Here is an 18,138-nt window from a genome sequence, read left to right on the forward strand (position 1 = left end):
GTTATATGGGATTACTGCCTTCTCCCCTGAACCAACATTCTGCCTACCCGGAAATAAAACCCCGGAGGACATTATACTCCTTCTGATAATGGACTGCCCAGGTTGTATGAAATTCCCTTTTCCTATAATTATTTTCATATAACTATCATTCACCACCCAAAAAAATATTTTCAATATTTGTGCTGAAAAGCAAAATACGTGTCTATTAACAGCTGAAAATTTTGCTAACCACATTTCATTTCCTCTGAACATTTTGCTAACCACATTTCATTTCCTCTGATGATATGAGCCATTATTGAAAGTCCATGGATTAAGGAAATTAACATAACCCCCTTCTATATATTCCTTTTGTCAAGCAATAAATTCTTAATTCGAATATATGTGTATATATTTTGATTTTCAGAATTTTAATTTAACCACTAAACTTATATATATATATATATATATATATATATATATATATATATATATATATATATATATATATATATATATATATATGCGTATTGGTATGACTCACAGTCTAAAAAATGAAGATGGAGAGTCGTATAAATTAAAAATAACCCGATCTCTCTTTATATAATCATTTTTTTACATGTTACGCGGCCCACTTAAAAGTAGCCCGATATCTCTAATCTTTCTCTTATCGAGCAACTGACACCACAAGACAAAATGAAATTCTTTATCGCTACACGCCACACATCTCACAGATCACTGAAACGAGTTCATGAGATGTTTACGGAAGAGAGCACAATAAGCAAAGCGTTATGGCCACTACGTTCCACGGACTTGTCACTATGTGATTTTTATCTTTAACTTTAAAACAAAAAGTTCATGCAAATAATCTTCACAATCAAGACCAACTAAAGGAGAACATTGCCAACGCTATTAGGAGAATCACCAGAAAAGATCTATATGCATTATCTGCAAAAGTTGTTAAACGTTCCCAGAAATGCATAGATGTCAACGGGGCGCATTAACAGGATCTTTTATAACACTGAAAGTAATTTAAACAAAAAAAGAATATTCTTCCTCTCTACTACATTTTCTGCGCTGCTGCATATATGTATACATTGTTCCTATATGGTGTTAAATTTCATGTTGGTTTTACTTAGTAGTTCTTATTTACAATGCCCCCCACGGGATAGAGTTCGACACCAGGGTCATTTTTTTTTACGTGGAGAAAAGGAACAGAAATAAAAATTTTCTCAAAGTCGTGAAGGATTTCTCCTCCACTGACAGAGAACAAGAAATTGAAGTGCAGCATCTGAAGAACAGATACTACACTTTGAGATATTATTTTCTTTATTCACAAGAAAAATTACAATTGGGTAAATGAACAAAAAAATTAAGAACAAGGCAAGCTCAAAAAGGAGGGGGAGGATGGTGACGTTGGTTTGTCCATCTCGTCTCTATTGGAAATTTTAAAGGATTTCTCTTTCGGTCAGCATCTTTTATCATGGTTACCCTTTTAAATTTTTATTTATGTGTGTGGGGGGATGGGGTTCGTTCCTACTTAAACCTAATTTTAAAACATTTTTTATTTATACCAAAAATACAAAAAAGATAATATTAATAAAAATACTACACTTTGATCTTAGCCTGAAGGCCAATGAGCTACGTCTTTGTATTGTCTTATTCTCCATCTTTTCTTCTCTGTCTGTAATTCTTACTTCGTCTCTCTATATGTCTTGAGTCATATGGAACTTGAAGAGATTGAAATGCCAAGTATGTTCCAACACTTTTCCACCTCATGATTATTTTATCTTATTTTCTCGGCATTTCTTTTAAACGGAAGAGTGCACAATAAACTGAACAGGAAAAGTTTGTAATGCCAATATTTTTTTTTTTTTTTGTGGCGGGGGGAGAAAAACATTTTTTGAAACATGTCGAAAAGCCACGTGCAGAAGACAAAATATAACGTGAAACTTTTACTGTTTTAAGCGATTTCGCAAATATAAAATCTTTTCTTACGGATGATTAATGAATGATATTCCTCACAACGAATTTAGCTCTTCCGGTCAGTGATAGTTTTATTTCCGGCCAGTGATGGTTTTATTTCCGGTCTATAATGGTTTCATTCTAAAAAAGACAAGTTGCGTTGTAAACGTTTCAATCATTTTACCTATTTATCTGTATCGAATATTTTATTATGTACTAGCAGGGAGACCCAACGTTGCCCGGGATCCAATGATAATCAAGTAATGTTTCACACTCCAATAACATTATTGTCATCGAAATCGGTGAAATTGCCTATTTTTTAATCAAATCGATTGATTGCCTAGTTGTGGATCTATTGCGGTGCACCGAGAAGGAGCTTCACATGCTTCACCGTAGTTACTTAGTCTACAATACATTGTAATATACATTGCACTGTAGAGAAAATACTGCTGATTTTATAAAATTATTCGTATAAATAATGACTTAAATTTAAGTTTAAAAGACCAAAGTCAAGTATCCTGTTTCAAGTGGGCTTTAAATAGAAACATTCATTTCGAACGCGCCCTTGTTATATCAAAGACCCTACTGTTGATTTTATACACCTGACATTACTGCTTGTGCGCTAATAATGGCTTGAATTTAAGTTTAAAATGAAAAGGTCAAGTATCATTGTGCAAAACAGTCATTTCGAACGCGCCTCTGTCATATCAAAGAATCTAGTGTTTAGTTTATACTAACCTGGGTATCCGGCGTTGCCCGGGGCTTCGGAAGTTTGTATTGAGCAAAAAATTTTAAAAAGTGGTAGTAGGCAGGCAGAATCGAACCTGTGAAGCTAAGCCGAAACAGAGAGTGAAAGAAAATCTTACAACTACGCCATGACGCGACTGGGAGTTCGCAACGTTAAAATTAGATAAATCAATACAACCGATAAGATGACCTGTAAAAATTGCTCGTAAAAAAAAAACGACCCCACCTTGTAGAAACTGCCAAGTTGAGGGTAAAGGAATTAATGTTTTTGGCCTATTTTTCAATACGAAACGTCGAGCTTCAAAATGATACCGATCTTGTGAAAATCCGTCGCGTCTGTCGAAAGTATTAGGCAGACATACATACATACATACATACATACATACATACATTTAAACAGATAAGTAAGACTTATATTATAGACTAGCCTGGGTGACCGGAGTTTCCCGGGTGTTTTGGGGGTGTGTTGAGCAAAAAAAAAAGTGGTAGTAGGAAGGCAGGCTCGAACCCGTACCGTGAAGGAGGAAAAGAACAGGAATAAACATGAAGTCTTTGTTGTTACGACCACCGCCAAACCGGAAGTGGCGTAGGTTTTAATTAAGGCTAGACAATCGAAAAGAGGGGATGACTTTCGAAAATATCGGCGAAAAAAGCGACCCCTCCCTGTAGAAAAGTGCGTAGTTGACAGTGAAGTAATTAATGTTTTTAGCCAATTTTACGATATTTGACGTCCGGAGGGTCGCAATTCAAAACGATATCGATCTTGTGAGAATCCGTTGCCTTCGACGAAAGTCTTAGACATACATACATATAAACAGCCGGTGATGTTTATATTATAGATGTTGAGCCTTTGTGTGGTAATAAAATTTCTCAAATGCACTTGTAATGTTAGGCTATGTAATGTGTCTAAAGTTGCTCGTTTTTTCTTAGATCGGATTAAGTACATTATCGATTAACTATACTTATCCAAGACATTCCGATACAAAACTTTTCTAAGACCACTACCAGGCATGTAAAATACCTTCGTGTAAAATTTTATAATAAAATCGGCCTAGCCGTTTTCGAGTCTATAGGGAACTCACACACACACACATACAAAATTCATTTTATATAATATTAGGGATGTGGTCAGAAAAGAAATGTTATAGGAAAAACGAACACTTAATTACGATTACACTTTTTTTTTTTCGCGAATCTAACAACTGAGAGGGCATAAAAGAGTTAACAGAAATATCTGCGATGTATTGGTCAGGTTTTTACTGTTCTCCTCTCTTAATCTCTTTCTCTATCTCCGTATCCCTATCTATCCCTACTTCTTTTTCAATTCATCTATCTCTATATATGTTGCGCTCTTATTTCTCCTTCCTCTATTCTTCTGAGGAGAGCAGAGAGTGAGCTTTATGATTATGGAAGGAAGAACGCTGATGAATTTACGCTGACTCTTTCCAACCTTTTATGGTTGATTCGGCGTAATGAAACCAATGGTACGACCTTGAAATATATATATATATACATATATATATATATATATATATATATATATATATATATATATATATATATATATATATATATATAGTGTCGTAACTCTCTCGGCCTTTAGTTTTAATTTTTCCACAAGTCTTACCACACATAAAGGCCCGAATTGTTACATGAGAAGGGCTGTCTCTTTCTCATGTAAGTAAGAAGACATACTAGATAAGTGAATATGATATTAGGAAAAGGCTAGAATCGAACCCTGTAGGCAAGGGTTAAAGATAATAATGGAAAATGGAATGTTAAAAATTAAATTCATTGTTAATTCTATTAGAAATAGTTAAATATTAATTATGTCGGAAAAAGAGTCGATTGTCCATTCTTTTAGAAATCTGGATATTAAATATGCCAGTTAAAAAAATATTGTTTAAAAATAGGTTAAATATTAAACAATTAGAATTGAGGATTTTTTTAGGTTTGCCAAAAGTGTGTTGGACAGACATGTGGATCCACATTGGGGAACACACTTCTGACGTCATAAAAGGACATTTCTCAATATAGGAATCGAGGGTTCGAAGTTAGAGTGTCAGTTAGAGTCAGAGAGAGAGGGAGAGAGCGGCAGGAGAGATCAAGAGGAGAGTCCCTTAGAAGCGAATGGAGGGAAGTAGACGTTGTAGATCAAAGTTTTAATTCCTGACATCGCCAATCAGCCCATTGAAGAATAAAGAAACCCACTATGTTTGTCTCGTGTCGTCATTCCTGATAACAAAAAAGATAAATGTGTTTTATCATCATCTTGTAACAAACTTTGTATAACCTTTCCAAGTATTATGTGTCATCCCCACCATCTTGAGTGAAGTATCTCCTCCCCTCTACATGTGTTAACAAGAACCATCCCACTCTGTTATAAATGTCTTCCCTTCAGAATTGTCATCATCATCGTTATTCGTGTATTATGAATCCCCGTTATATGTATCCTCGTTATACATGACTTCAATATGAACTCCCGCCATCTTCAAAATGTACCCCCGTTGCATAACAGAAGGCCACACGAGGATAAGGGTTTGCTATGAAAGAAGCTTTGTGCATGGAATCCACCGATAGAGAGTGAGTGAATTTGTTGATAGCAATTATGGCTAGATGGGTGTTTTTGTTTTGTTTTTTTTTTTGGGGGGGCGTAAAATTGTCGAGGGAAGACTATAGATTGGAGCTCAGTCGAACACGTGCCATGAAAATAACGATAAAGCAGATTCAAACTCGCAACATCTCTTCTGTGAGAAAGAGGTTTTAGAGAGGAGAAAAGGGCATCGCCTACTAGATTCCGAAGTCAGTTTTGCACTGTCAATGCAGGATAGATTTCCGAGAAGCTCCTACCAAAACGTGGCAACAGTACTCCATCCTAGGACGTACTTGGCTCTTATACAGGCAAAAAATTACATCGGCAATGAGATATCTACTGGAGCGATAGAATGATCCAACAATTTTTCCACCGATCATAGTCATCACACTCGATGAACGATGTTTCTGACAAAGAAGGAAGAATTGCTGCTTTCTGTGTCAGAATCTATTACATCTAATAACACTTTTTGTTGGCAAGTTTTTTTAACTTGAACTAGTATTTTACCATCTTAATCAAGTGGCTTCATACCTTGTCTGGAGCGATTGCCATGAAAAATTATAGTTTTTCTGCTTCCGTTGTTACTTTAACCGATTCAAACTTGTGTTTCTTATTTACAAAGTCGTTGTCTCATAAATATACTTGCTGTAGTGGTTACAGTAACGAGCTGTGAACTTGGGGTTTCGTGTTCGAATTCTTTCAAGGCCCTTACGTCACTTTGAATCATATATGAATATATGATATGTATAGCATATATATATATATATGTGTGTTTGTATAGCATATATATATGCATAGCATATGTATATACATGTATAGCATATATATATACATGTATAACATATATATACATGTATAGCCTATATATACATGTATAGCATATAATATATATATAACATATATATGTATAGCATATATATATATGTATAGCATATATATGTGTATAGCATATATATATATATATATGTATAGCATATACATATGTATAGCATATTTATATGTATAGTATATATATATATATATATATATATATATATATGTGTGTATAGCATATATATATATATATGGAAACTGAGTTTTGTTTATATGTATAGCGCATATATATATATATATATATATATATATATATATATATATATATATATATATATATAGCATATATATATGTGTATAGCATATATATATGAAAACTGAGTTTTGCTTAAATATATAGCATATATATATATATATATATATATATATATATGTATAGCATATATATGTATAGCATATATATGTATAGCATATATATATATATATGTATAGCATGTATATATATATATATATATATATATATATATATATATATGAAAACTGAGTTTTTTTTTTAATACGTCATAGAAAAAAAACGCGTTTTGAGAGGATCAGCGTTTTGTGAAATACACCAAAAAAAATGAATTATACTTTTTTTTTATATAAAATCAGACAAATAAATATCTTGTTCATTTTGTTTCCAAAGCAATTTCATTTTTCAGCTGCAATAATCCAACTTCTAAAAAGTTCAGACAATTCACTGCAAAGAATTAATACTTAATACGACCGGTTACTCCAAAGTCGGGTTGTATTTATTTGTTTCCCCACTGAGCAAATTAGGCACAAGTCCGTTTTTTTAATGTGGAGAGAGGAGGGAAGGGAAAATGGGACCATCCCCGAGAGGTGGGAAATGGGAGCTGGATAGTGAGAGCCAGCTGATCCACGTAGGGTTGCCCCTACATGGACCAGAAGATTGCCACAAGGGCAATGGTCTTTGATTGTACCTATTTACTATGCCTCCCCACGGGACAGAGTTAGACACCAGGGTCGTTTTTTAACGTGGAAAAAAGGTACAAAAATAAAAATTGTCTCAGTCGTGAAGGATTTCTCCTCCACCGAAAGAGAACAAGAAATAGAAGTGCAGCATCTGAAGAACAGATGGTATTTATTTGCTCCCCCACCGAGCAAATTAGGCACAAGGCCGATTTTTAATGTGAGGAGTGAAGGGAGGGGGAAGGGAAAAAGGGGACCAGCTCCCGAGAGGTGGGAAATGGGAGCTGGTTAATGGTCAGGCATGTGGGGTTGCCCCCACATCTGGTCTTTGCTAGTCATAGCTAGTCATAGCTTGCAGTATCTGCCGGAACAGATACTACACTTTGATCTTGTCCCGAAGGCCAACTGACAGATATGGTCTTTGATTGTAGCATCTGCCGGAACAGATACTACACTTTGATCTTATTTATATATTTTATTGAGAAAGAAAAAATTGAACATAAAAAGTACAAAAAATTCAGTTCAACAAAATTAGGCACAAGGCCCTACACTTTGATCTTAGCCAAAAGGCCACAAAGGTGCCCCAGCAGGGAGGGTATGTTTACTCCAAAGTCGGGTACACAGGTACAGCTCCAGCAAGCACAAATTCTTGAAGTATTAAACAGAGCCAAGGATAGAGAGAATTGGTAGGCAATACTCTGGAATAGCAATTTGACTCAGTAGATTAATGTAATTATAATATTGTATGCTTTTGTTTTAACATTTCTGAATTTCTCTAAAAAAAAAATATCTAATGTCCTTGACGTTTTTCAATTTTTGAGATGATGACTGGTTATTCGTATTATTTGGATTCATCGGACTACTGTTCTCATCTTGAGTGTGATTTTCACGTTTCGGGTTTCTTAACGTGTATCTTTTATGGAAATCGGGAATGTTTCTGTCGAACTCGGGAATTTGATAATTACCATTAGAAATAAAATAGGTTTAAGGCCTCAAACATTCGTACCAGAATTGTCTGCAATGGGCCCGTGGCGTAGTAGTGAGAGTTCTTCGAAACATCAATTCTAAAAAAGTGATATTCTCCTGAAGGTTGAACGTTCAATCCTCAGTGTGGGCGACCAAAAAATACAATTGCGAATTACTTAGGCTTACGGAACAAGAGCATGCTACCCCCGTGAAGTAAATAAAGGGTTCCGCTCAAAATTCTGATCAACTTTCCGAGTTCAACAGAAACATTCCCGAGTTCGACAAAAAGATACACCTGGAGAAGGTTGGAGGTTACATCGACCGAAACGTTGAGAAAAACGTTGAGAAAATCACACTCTAGATGAGAATAGCAATCCATGTCCTTAGAACGGTTTCGTTATGCCAAACTGTGATTCCTGTAGCCTCTTGATATGCTTGAGAGAACTAACAACTGTGTTGATTATGTTTACTGTATGGAGCGGGGAAAACTGCAGCAAAAAGTGACCACCTTGTGAAAAAAAATAAATAAATAAAAACGATTGACATAAATGCAATACAGCAGGTACTAAAAAGGATATAATATTTTACAAAAGTAACATACAAATAAAACAATACAAAGAAAATGGTAGGAAATAGACATGACAGCGACGCCAGACATTCTTCAAAACCATCACGTGGAATGAGAAACGTAACTGCCGAAAATATATATATATATATATATATATATATATATATATATATATATATATAAGTAGAAAAAATATATACAAGTAAATATATATATATATAAGTAAAAATATATATATATATAAGAAAATATATATATATAAGTAAAAACTATATATATATATATATAAGTAAAAAAATATATATATAAGTAAAAAAATATATATAAGAAAAGAATATATATAAGTAAAAATATATATATAAGTAAAAAAAAATATATATATAAGAAAAAAATATATATATAAGTAAAAACTATATATATGTAAATATATGTATAAGTAAAAACATATATAAGTAAAAAATATATACAAGTAAAAAATATATACAAGTAAAAAAATATATACACGTAAAAAAATATATACAAGTAAAAAATATATAAGTAAAAAATATGTATAAGTAAAAAATATATACAAGTTACAACATATATATAAGTAAAAAATATATATGTAAGTAAAAAATGAATATATGAATATAAGTAAAAAATATATAAGTAAAAAATATATACAAGTTATAAACATATATATAAGTAAAAAATATATATACAAGTAAAGAAATATTGAGCCTATTCGTATTAAAAACAAAGCAACACGCTACCTTATAACTAGGGCTCTGACAACAGCATATTCTTTTTATTGTTTTGATTCTCAAGTATATATCCATTGATATCTCATGTGTTTTTATGTAGAGTTATGTGGTTCTCGGTTGATTAAATGTGTCTAACCGTGTCGGATATATACTCGAGAGTCAAAATAATGAAAAGAATATGCTGCTGTCATAGCCCTAGTTATAACTAAGGCTGTGATAACAGAATATTCTTTTCATTATTTTGACTCTCAAGTATATATCCGACGCAGTAAGACATAATCACTCAATCGAGAACCACAGCAGTCTATAAAAAAATAAAAACATATAAGATATTAAAAGATATATACTCAAGAGTCAAAACAACGAAAAGAATATGCTGTTATCACAGCCCTACTTATAACTAATACATGATCAATAAAATATACAAAGGTTTTGAATTATTACCTCGTTGCCATTTTTAGGAGCTAAAGAAATAAAAATGTTACTACATTTTATCTGGCCAAACGATGGACGGATGACGAAACGAAGCGACCTGTTCTCTCTAAAAAGGGCTTGTTATCCTTTCTGTGATATTACTTCGCCTTGGGCACTGATCGAGTCACGAGCCAAAAGTACAAGCACCTATCTTATCTTACTTTCTAAGGTCCTGGATATGACCTTAAACTATATCCGATGGTGAGGCCCCAGTTTGCGGGTTTGGGGGAGTGTGGAGCCACCCTTTAATTGCCATTGCTTCCAGGTCCACACTGACCCGGTGTGGTAGTACCTGTTAGGGTTCCAACTATGGATTAAATAGAAACTGACTTGAAAAAAAAATATATTCTATTTAAAAAAATTTTCTTCAAAATCACTGGATTCGGCATGAAATAACCTGAAAAGGGCTGATATGCCGTAAAACAAAACCAACCAACCCATAACTTTACTTTCTAAGCTATATATAACACAAATGAATAATTATTTCTCTTATTTAAATGTATTTATATCATTGCCATGATATTACTCTAATTAGAAAGAAAATTTTCCTGGCTTTTTTATCTTACGTTAAGGGATCTATTTTATGGCTACTGGCTTAGCTAGGGTCTATTAGGCTTTGATACACGGCATTGTGATTTGCAAAGGGTTCGATTACCAAAACCCATCTATCCTATGAAAAGATCAATCTGGCGGCAGCCACATTCCCGCTCCAAATTCACTCTTGAGTTTCTCTCTCGTAGACCTTGATTTCCGTTTTCTTCAGTGTCAAGCCATGGTCACGACTATCTAGATCTCCATAAGTTCTATAACATGCACAGGGATGCAACTTTGCGGTAATGGAACAGAGCTTAGAGATTAGGTAATAATATGGGACGTATTAGATTTTAGACTTGATATTTGAGGTACATTACTACTAAGAATATAGATCTGTTTGCTTCAAGAATCGAATTACATTTATGAGAGTTGGATCATTCTCTCAATCGGCAATTGCATACGACCTTGGTTTTGGATCAAAGTAAAAGCGAATTGATCGTTTACATGAACGATCAGCTGTCTACCATGGGTAAAGTTCTGCGTATTGTCGCAACGCGCCGCCATCTTAAATGTAAAATTGCATTTTCATTGTTAGACATTTTTTTAGACTTTTTCTTTTATTTTTGTTTTATTTTTTTTATTTTTTATAATTTTGAAAAGGATTCCTTTCAATTATGTAATAGAATCAGCACATTTTTTTTTAAAGAAAACCTGCATTTCTTTAACACGAAGGATGGAAAAAAAAAAAAGGAAACACGATCCTCGCCACAAAGATATCTCAAGTGTAATTGATTCTCTTCAGCGCTGTGAACATTTTCCTCGACAGCTGGAGTAGATTATTAAGCTTCCCGAATGTTCTAGCTCGATCAATTATGTTAAAAGAAACGCTGTTTAATGATATCCTCTTTTCAAATTCTAGGCTCAATAACAGCTGTTCATATTTGAGCCATATTACTTATCGATTTGATCGCGAAAAAAAAATGTCCTTTTTTTGGGGAATCAAATTTAACTAAAAAGAATCATAATGCTTTTCTCTGTTATATAACGTCAAACAAAAGAAAAACGATTCAATCAGAAACCGGGAGGATCACACGGGAAGGCAAATATAAAATGGGAAATCAAGAAACTATTAAAGCGTGATCAGGTCGATCTCGATCAGTCATGTTCGATGCAAAGTGGAGATAACACGCTTTAAGAATGCACACGGTTTTTTTGATAGTTTGTGATCGATTATTTTAAAAGAAAAATCACTTTAAGTGTACGTTGTTTTCAATTCCAGTTTCATAAACAGCTGTTAACATTTGAAAAAATATTCTGCTTTTGAATTCATTCGTAGAGAAAAGAAGAACTATTTAATCTGCATGGAAACACTGTGTTTATTTGTATGTTTAATATATGTATAGATCTGACGTCTATGCTTTTTCCTACTTTATGTAGACAACGTATTAATATTGTATACATATTTGTTTCACACAAGCTGTTGCTGTAATTTATATCTGATACGTGCGTTACTGTAGATTATAATAGCCGGCCAAGTTTTTTTGTTCTTGTTTTTATTTTTTTGTTTTGTTTGTTTTTGTTTTTTGTTTTTTTTTTACAAAATCACACGTTTAACACGTAAATTAATTTAAACTCTCTACTCGCGCGCTGTTAATCATAAATAAATAGATTATTAAATAGTATTTACAGCACATTTGTATCAAATGTATTTATAATCACTAGCGGGCTCTGTAGAAATTCCACAGACGACTAATCCATATGCTGGCATTCTGTAGATGATCAACATAAATGGAGACGCTCTACTCTTATTGTATCTCTTTTGTTGAAACTGCAAAAAGAGATGCCCAGCGTAGCCCGGTCGTAAAATACGTTTAAATATATTTTAATTCTTGCAGATTTTGTGTATATTATAGAATTAATGTTCTATTGATTTTTATATTTCATAAAGTTGCAATTTCAAAAAACAAAAATATATATCCATACAAATTGGGTGCATCAGCTAGAATCGAAACTGAAATAAAACTTATGAAAATATATATATATATATATATATATTTATATATATATATATATATATATATATACTCAAGTTATATATATATACAAACTCAATTTATATATATATATATATATAAGCTCAAGTTATATATATATATATAAACTCAAGTTATATATATACATATATAAACTCAAGTTATATATATATATAAACTCAAGATATATATATATAAACTCAAGTTATATATATATATATATATATATATATATATATATATATATATATATATATATATCACTTAGAAGAACTAATGTTTTGGGTCAATTTTTTCGATATTTGTCGTCCGAGGGATAGAGCTTTAAAACGATACCAATTTTGTCACTGTCCGACGTGTATGTTAAAGTTTTTGGCAGATATACAAACATACAGACACACATTCAAATATTTTGCCTTTTATATTATAGATGGGAATAAAGGTTAAATTCTTTTTGCATATTATATTAAGTAAAAATAACATAATAATTGATATAACGTGCTCGTTACAAGCAACCAATTGAAACAAATAAATGAAAAATCCGGGTCGGCATTTTTTTTGTTTCTTTTACAAAACGTTTTTATTGTCATTACTTTCGATACCACTTGAAAAAGTCTCTCGCTTCCACATATTTATTTAGCATGGTGCGTTTCTCTTGGCTCCGATCGCATGCCGGTTACAGCCGGCCCATCTTCGTCTTCGTCCATTTCCTTTGACTCGCACTTAGCGTTTGTCTCGATCATGTGGTGTATTTCTCTATCCTTTTTCGTACTTCTTCTCGCGCACACTTCTTAATTTGCATAACCGCTTTTTTCGTTCGCTACTGCTGCTGCTAATCTCTTCACAAGCCAGCCATACTTCTCTACTGCTAATATTTTCCCACGCGCTCATGTGCATATGTCGCATAAACACTTTTATTCCGCCATAACTGAAGAATCGGAAACATTCTACGCACTTAGAATAAAGGGTTCGCTTACGTATTCTGTTCCCGAATTTGGCATATAGATTTTTCGAGTTCAATAGGATATACCTGAAGAAGGTTGTAGGTTACACCGACGTAAACACCCACGACAAACCCGACGAGCACGTACATCCGTACACGATAGAGATCCTCAGATGCCAGAAACCTTTCTACTTTAATAGTTTCTTCCGTAGAACTACTAGACGGGACCCAGAATTTCCTTCCGGGTCCCTATTTTCTGACTGTACTGACATGCAGAAGTTCAAGTGTAATGTAAACAGACATAGTACAGTTTACATATGTAAACTTGACAGACTACAAAATAGACTTCGCGGTCTAGTGGGTGATGCCCTTTTCTCTTCCCTAAAACCTCTCTCTCACCGAAGAGACGTTGTGAGCCTGTCTTTGTTTTATCGTTATTTCCAGGGCAAGTGCTCGTCTCTGGTCCCCCCTCGCCAATCTTTCACGAAAAACACCCGTCTAGCTGAAGCCACTGTCAAAAATTTCCCCCATTCTTTATCTGTGTCTAAATCAAAACGTAGATTCCATGAACTAAGCTTCTTTCTTAGAAGTGCACGCATGTGGAACTCTCTTCCGTTTGCCTGTTTCGCACCTGACTACAACTTGGATGTCTTCAAGCCCTACATAAACAAATTCCTGAAAAACCGCTCGCTTAAGTAATCCACTTTATCAAATCTCCATTATTAACGATTACTACGATATCATCCCATTGAATACTGTCCACGTAATAATCCTTATCCCCGAGTGGCTTCCGGCCCTTGATAAATGGTGACTACCATGTAAAAAAAAACATCTCGCTGCTCAACTCCCTATATAACCGACTCCTTCAGTCTTTAACAGACTATGGGTATCCATGTAGGGGTGCATGCGCGGGAAATTGTTGTGGCAGGAAGTGCGCAATCTCCATCACACCTCTCCTGAGTCGACATTGTTAAATACCAACGCCAAGTGAAGTGTATGTACAGGACAGCTGGAAACAAATGCCGAGATAAACAGAGAGCCTATACAGCGCCTAGAATTCGCAAATGGTCACCCATCTTGTACTAACCAGGTCCAACGTTGCTTAACTTCGGTAATCTGACGAGAACCGGTGTGTCAACGCGATTATGCCGTATGTATAACTCTCTATATTGTATCCTTGCAATTTATGTCGCATATAGTAGACCCCAACATCAAAGTGACACTGTGTTTCGGGTGAAAGTGCAATAAAAAAAAAAAACTAAGTGAGGATAGTAGTCCGAATTTTCCGAATATTAAGGAATACTTCTTATTTTCCTTCAAAGAAGTGTAAACGTGGAACAAGAAAGTAATGAGCACGAGAGAGCGTGTGCAAACTTTTCTTTTCTAAACTAGCAGGAGGACCCGACGTTGTCCGGGATTAAATGAGGATACAAAATTTTTTCCACCCTCGCATAATTTTACTGCCATCGAAATCGATGAAATTGCCCATTTTTTTTTTAACACATTGGTCGTATTGTCTGCTCTAGTTAAAGACACACCGCTGTGTACCGGGAGAAAGCTTCACATGCCTTTCTGTAGTAACTTAGTCCGCAATACATTGTAGTCTACATTGCACTGTTGATGATCCACTGTTGATTTTATAAAATCATCTGTAAATAATGGCTTCACTTAAAGTTTAAGATAAAAAAAATTCAAGTATGATGCTTAAATTGTGCTTTAAACAGCAATATTCATTTTGAAGGCGCCTCTATCTTATCAAAGAACCAACTGCTGCTTATATGATATTATTTTTGCATAATCACTTGAATTAAAATTAAAGATGCAAAAGTCAAGTAACATGATTTAATTGTGCTCTAATAAGAAACATGGGTTTGTATTACTGTACACATAGATAATAAACTAGACAAAATACTGTTAGAAATTCGCTCAATATATATTACCGTGACATAGGTTGACATATATTCGGTGTTTTTTTTAATAGTACTTTGTCTAGTTTATTATTTATAAATCCTTTTCCGAACTTACCGTGTTTAAGAGAGAGTCGGTCGCCATTTTGAATTTTCCAATACATCGGTAAACACTCCATGTTTTTCGAGCTGAATAAATATGTTACATTGAATAAAAACACAAAAAATATATCCAGTTTGGTAGAAAAGTAACTTATCTTGCCTTTGATAACATTTATTTGTTATATATTTGTTTTTTGACAACTTTTTCCAATCTATGGGTATAGTAATACAAACCCAGAAACATTTATTTCGAAGCGCCCCTGTCTTATAAAAGAATCTACGGATGATTTTACAGGTTGGGGCGTTCTGCTTGTGCGGTGATTAAACTTCTCAAATACACGTGTGATGTTGGATTGTATAAAACAACAAACTTTGGTCAAAATCAGACTTTCTTCTTTAATCGCATTGTTTCGATTATCGATTTTCAATACTTATCGGATGCATTCCGATACAAAGACCTACGTACAAACACACCCAGATACACCAAGTACCTTTGTGTAAATTTTTTTTTCAAAATCGGCTCAGCCGTTTCCAAATTGATAGAAAACCAACTCTTTCTCCCCCCCCCCCTCCACCCTTCTCTCTCTCACACACACGCGCGCGCACGCACACACACACGCGCGCGCACATATACTATTCCTTTTACATAATAGTAGATAGACTAATATATCAGGTCGGTGCAAAGTCTTTGCCGCTTTGTAAACTTGGCATTTCAAACGATTGCAATTTATTCTACGCATAGTGTTATTACTTAAAACATATCATCATGATTAATTTATAATTTATAACTTTTTCTTTCCGATTATTAAGGTTCTGGATATGACCTTAATCTATATCCAGTGGTGAGGCCCCAGCTTACGAGTTTTAGAGAGGCCACTCTTTAATTTCCATTGCTTCCAGGTTCAATCTGACCCGAAGTGGCAGTACCTGTTAGGGTCCCAACTATGGGTTAAATAGAAACTGACTTGAAAACAACAAATATAGTCTATTAAATAAATTTTCTTCAAAATCTTTGGATTCAGCATTAAATAACCTGAAAAGGGTTGATATGCCATAAGACAAAAACAACCAACCAACCGATTATTAAAGCATCATTCATATTTTCCGCAATATTTTCACTCATGTTGCCCCGACAATGACCGTCTTTCGTCAACAGAAAGAGTTTTATCTTTTATCATGATAATGCTCGTCCTCACACGGCACCATTGACTAAGTATTTCTTAGGAGAATCTAATTGGCGAATCTTCCGTTATCCTGCATATTACTTTGACCTAGTTTCCTTAGAGTATCAATTATTTCGAGAATTACAAAAACCGTTTCAAAATGGTTCCCTGTCAATATCATGAAAGAAGATTGAATAGGAGTTACATTCCTGTTTCATATCCAAACCAAAAGAATCTTACAAAAGCGATAGTGAAAGATAGCATCAAGTTATAGAAATCAACAGTTGTTATACTAGCAGTTCAACCCATCTTTGCTCGGGTCCTATGTACTGTTCATAACTTGCTCTATGTGTTAACACTCTTTATGTAAAATTTCAAATGTTTAGACCAGAAATTGTCTGAGTAATTTGGTAGAGACCGCAGAAGTAATGTTTTTTAACTTTGACCCCAATTTTGGCCCCTTAACATGTATTGCTTTGGTCTCAAATTAGAATAAAAAGTTTTACCCATGTCCAAGTTACCTATATCTAAAATGTCAAGTGTTTAGACCCAAAATTGGCGGAGAAATTTGGTAGAATCTGCAAAGGTCCACCCTTTCAACTTCGGCCTCTTGGAAGCCAAATTTTCGCTCCAAAACTGATTAAAATGCTTGCCGCATGTCTGAATACCTGTTATGTAAAATTCCAAATGTTTACATCAAAAATTGACTTAAAAGTTTGCTAGAGACCGCAAAGTTCAAATCTTTTGGACTTTGACCTCTTGATAGCTCATATTTTCGACCCAACCCGATTTAAAAGATTACCCTATCTCTGAATACCCTTTATGTATAATTTCAATTGTTTAGACCAGAAATTGGTTGAGTAATTGGGTAGAGGTTCAATTTTTTTTAACGTTGGCCCTAATTTTGACTTCTTAACATTCATTATTTTGGTCTCAAATCAAATTAAAAAGTTTAACCCATGTCCAAATAACCTACATTTAAAATTCCAAGTGTTTAGACTCAAAATTGGTAGAGAAGTTTGGTAGAGTTTCCAAAGCTCAAATCGTTAAACTTTGACCCCTTGACAGTCAAATTTCTGGCCGAAAACCGATTAAAAAGATTTTCCTTAATCTCAATACCCATTATGTCAAATTTCGAGCCTGTAGACCGAAAATTGACAAAGTAGTTTGGTAGAGAAATGCATACACACAGACAATTTCGCTTTTATAGATATACTAGCATTTCAACCCGGCGTTGCCCGGGTGTTTGGATGTTGGCCAAAAAAGCGGTCATTTTTTTTAAACTTCGACCCCTATTATGACCCCTTAACATTTATTGTTTTGGGGCTCTAATCAAGTTATTAAGTTAGACACACACACAGACATACAGATAAACAGACACGTTCACTTTTATAAATATACTAGCATTGGTGCCCGTCCTTGCCCGGGTATTTGGAGGTGTATGCTGAGCAAAACAAAAAACAATCAATTTTTTTAACTTTGATCCCTATTATGACCCCTTAAAATTTATTGTTTTGGGCTCAAATTGAGTTAATAAGTTAGATCCATGTCCAAGGAAACTATATCTAAAATCTCAAGTGTTTAGACCCAAAATTGTTGTAGGAGTTTGGTAGAGTTCTCAAAGGTCAAATCGTTGAAC

At 34.1% G+C, this 18,138-nt stretch overlaps 1 pseudogene; it reads right to left on the minus strand.

The window, feature by feature from the left end:
* Positions 1–14,366: 14,366 nt before the first annotated feature.
* On the minus strand, positions 14,367–14,483 carry LOC145255879 (5S ribosomal RNA; annotated as a pseudogene).
* Positions 14,484–18,138: the final 3,655 nt, after the last annotated feature.

Source organism: Euprymna scolopes, chromosome 31 (genome assembly GCF_053919585.1).
Source record: "Euprymna scolopes isolate OS-2025 chromosome 31, ASM5391958v1, whole genome shotgun sequence".
Lineage (NCBI taxonomy): Eukaryota > Metazoa > Mollusca > Cephalopoda > Sepiida > Sepiolidae > Euprymna > Euprymna scolopes.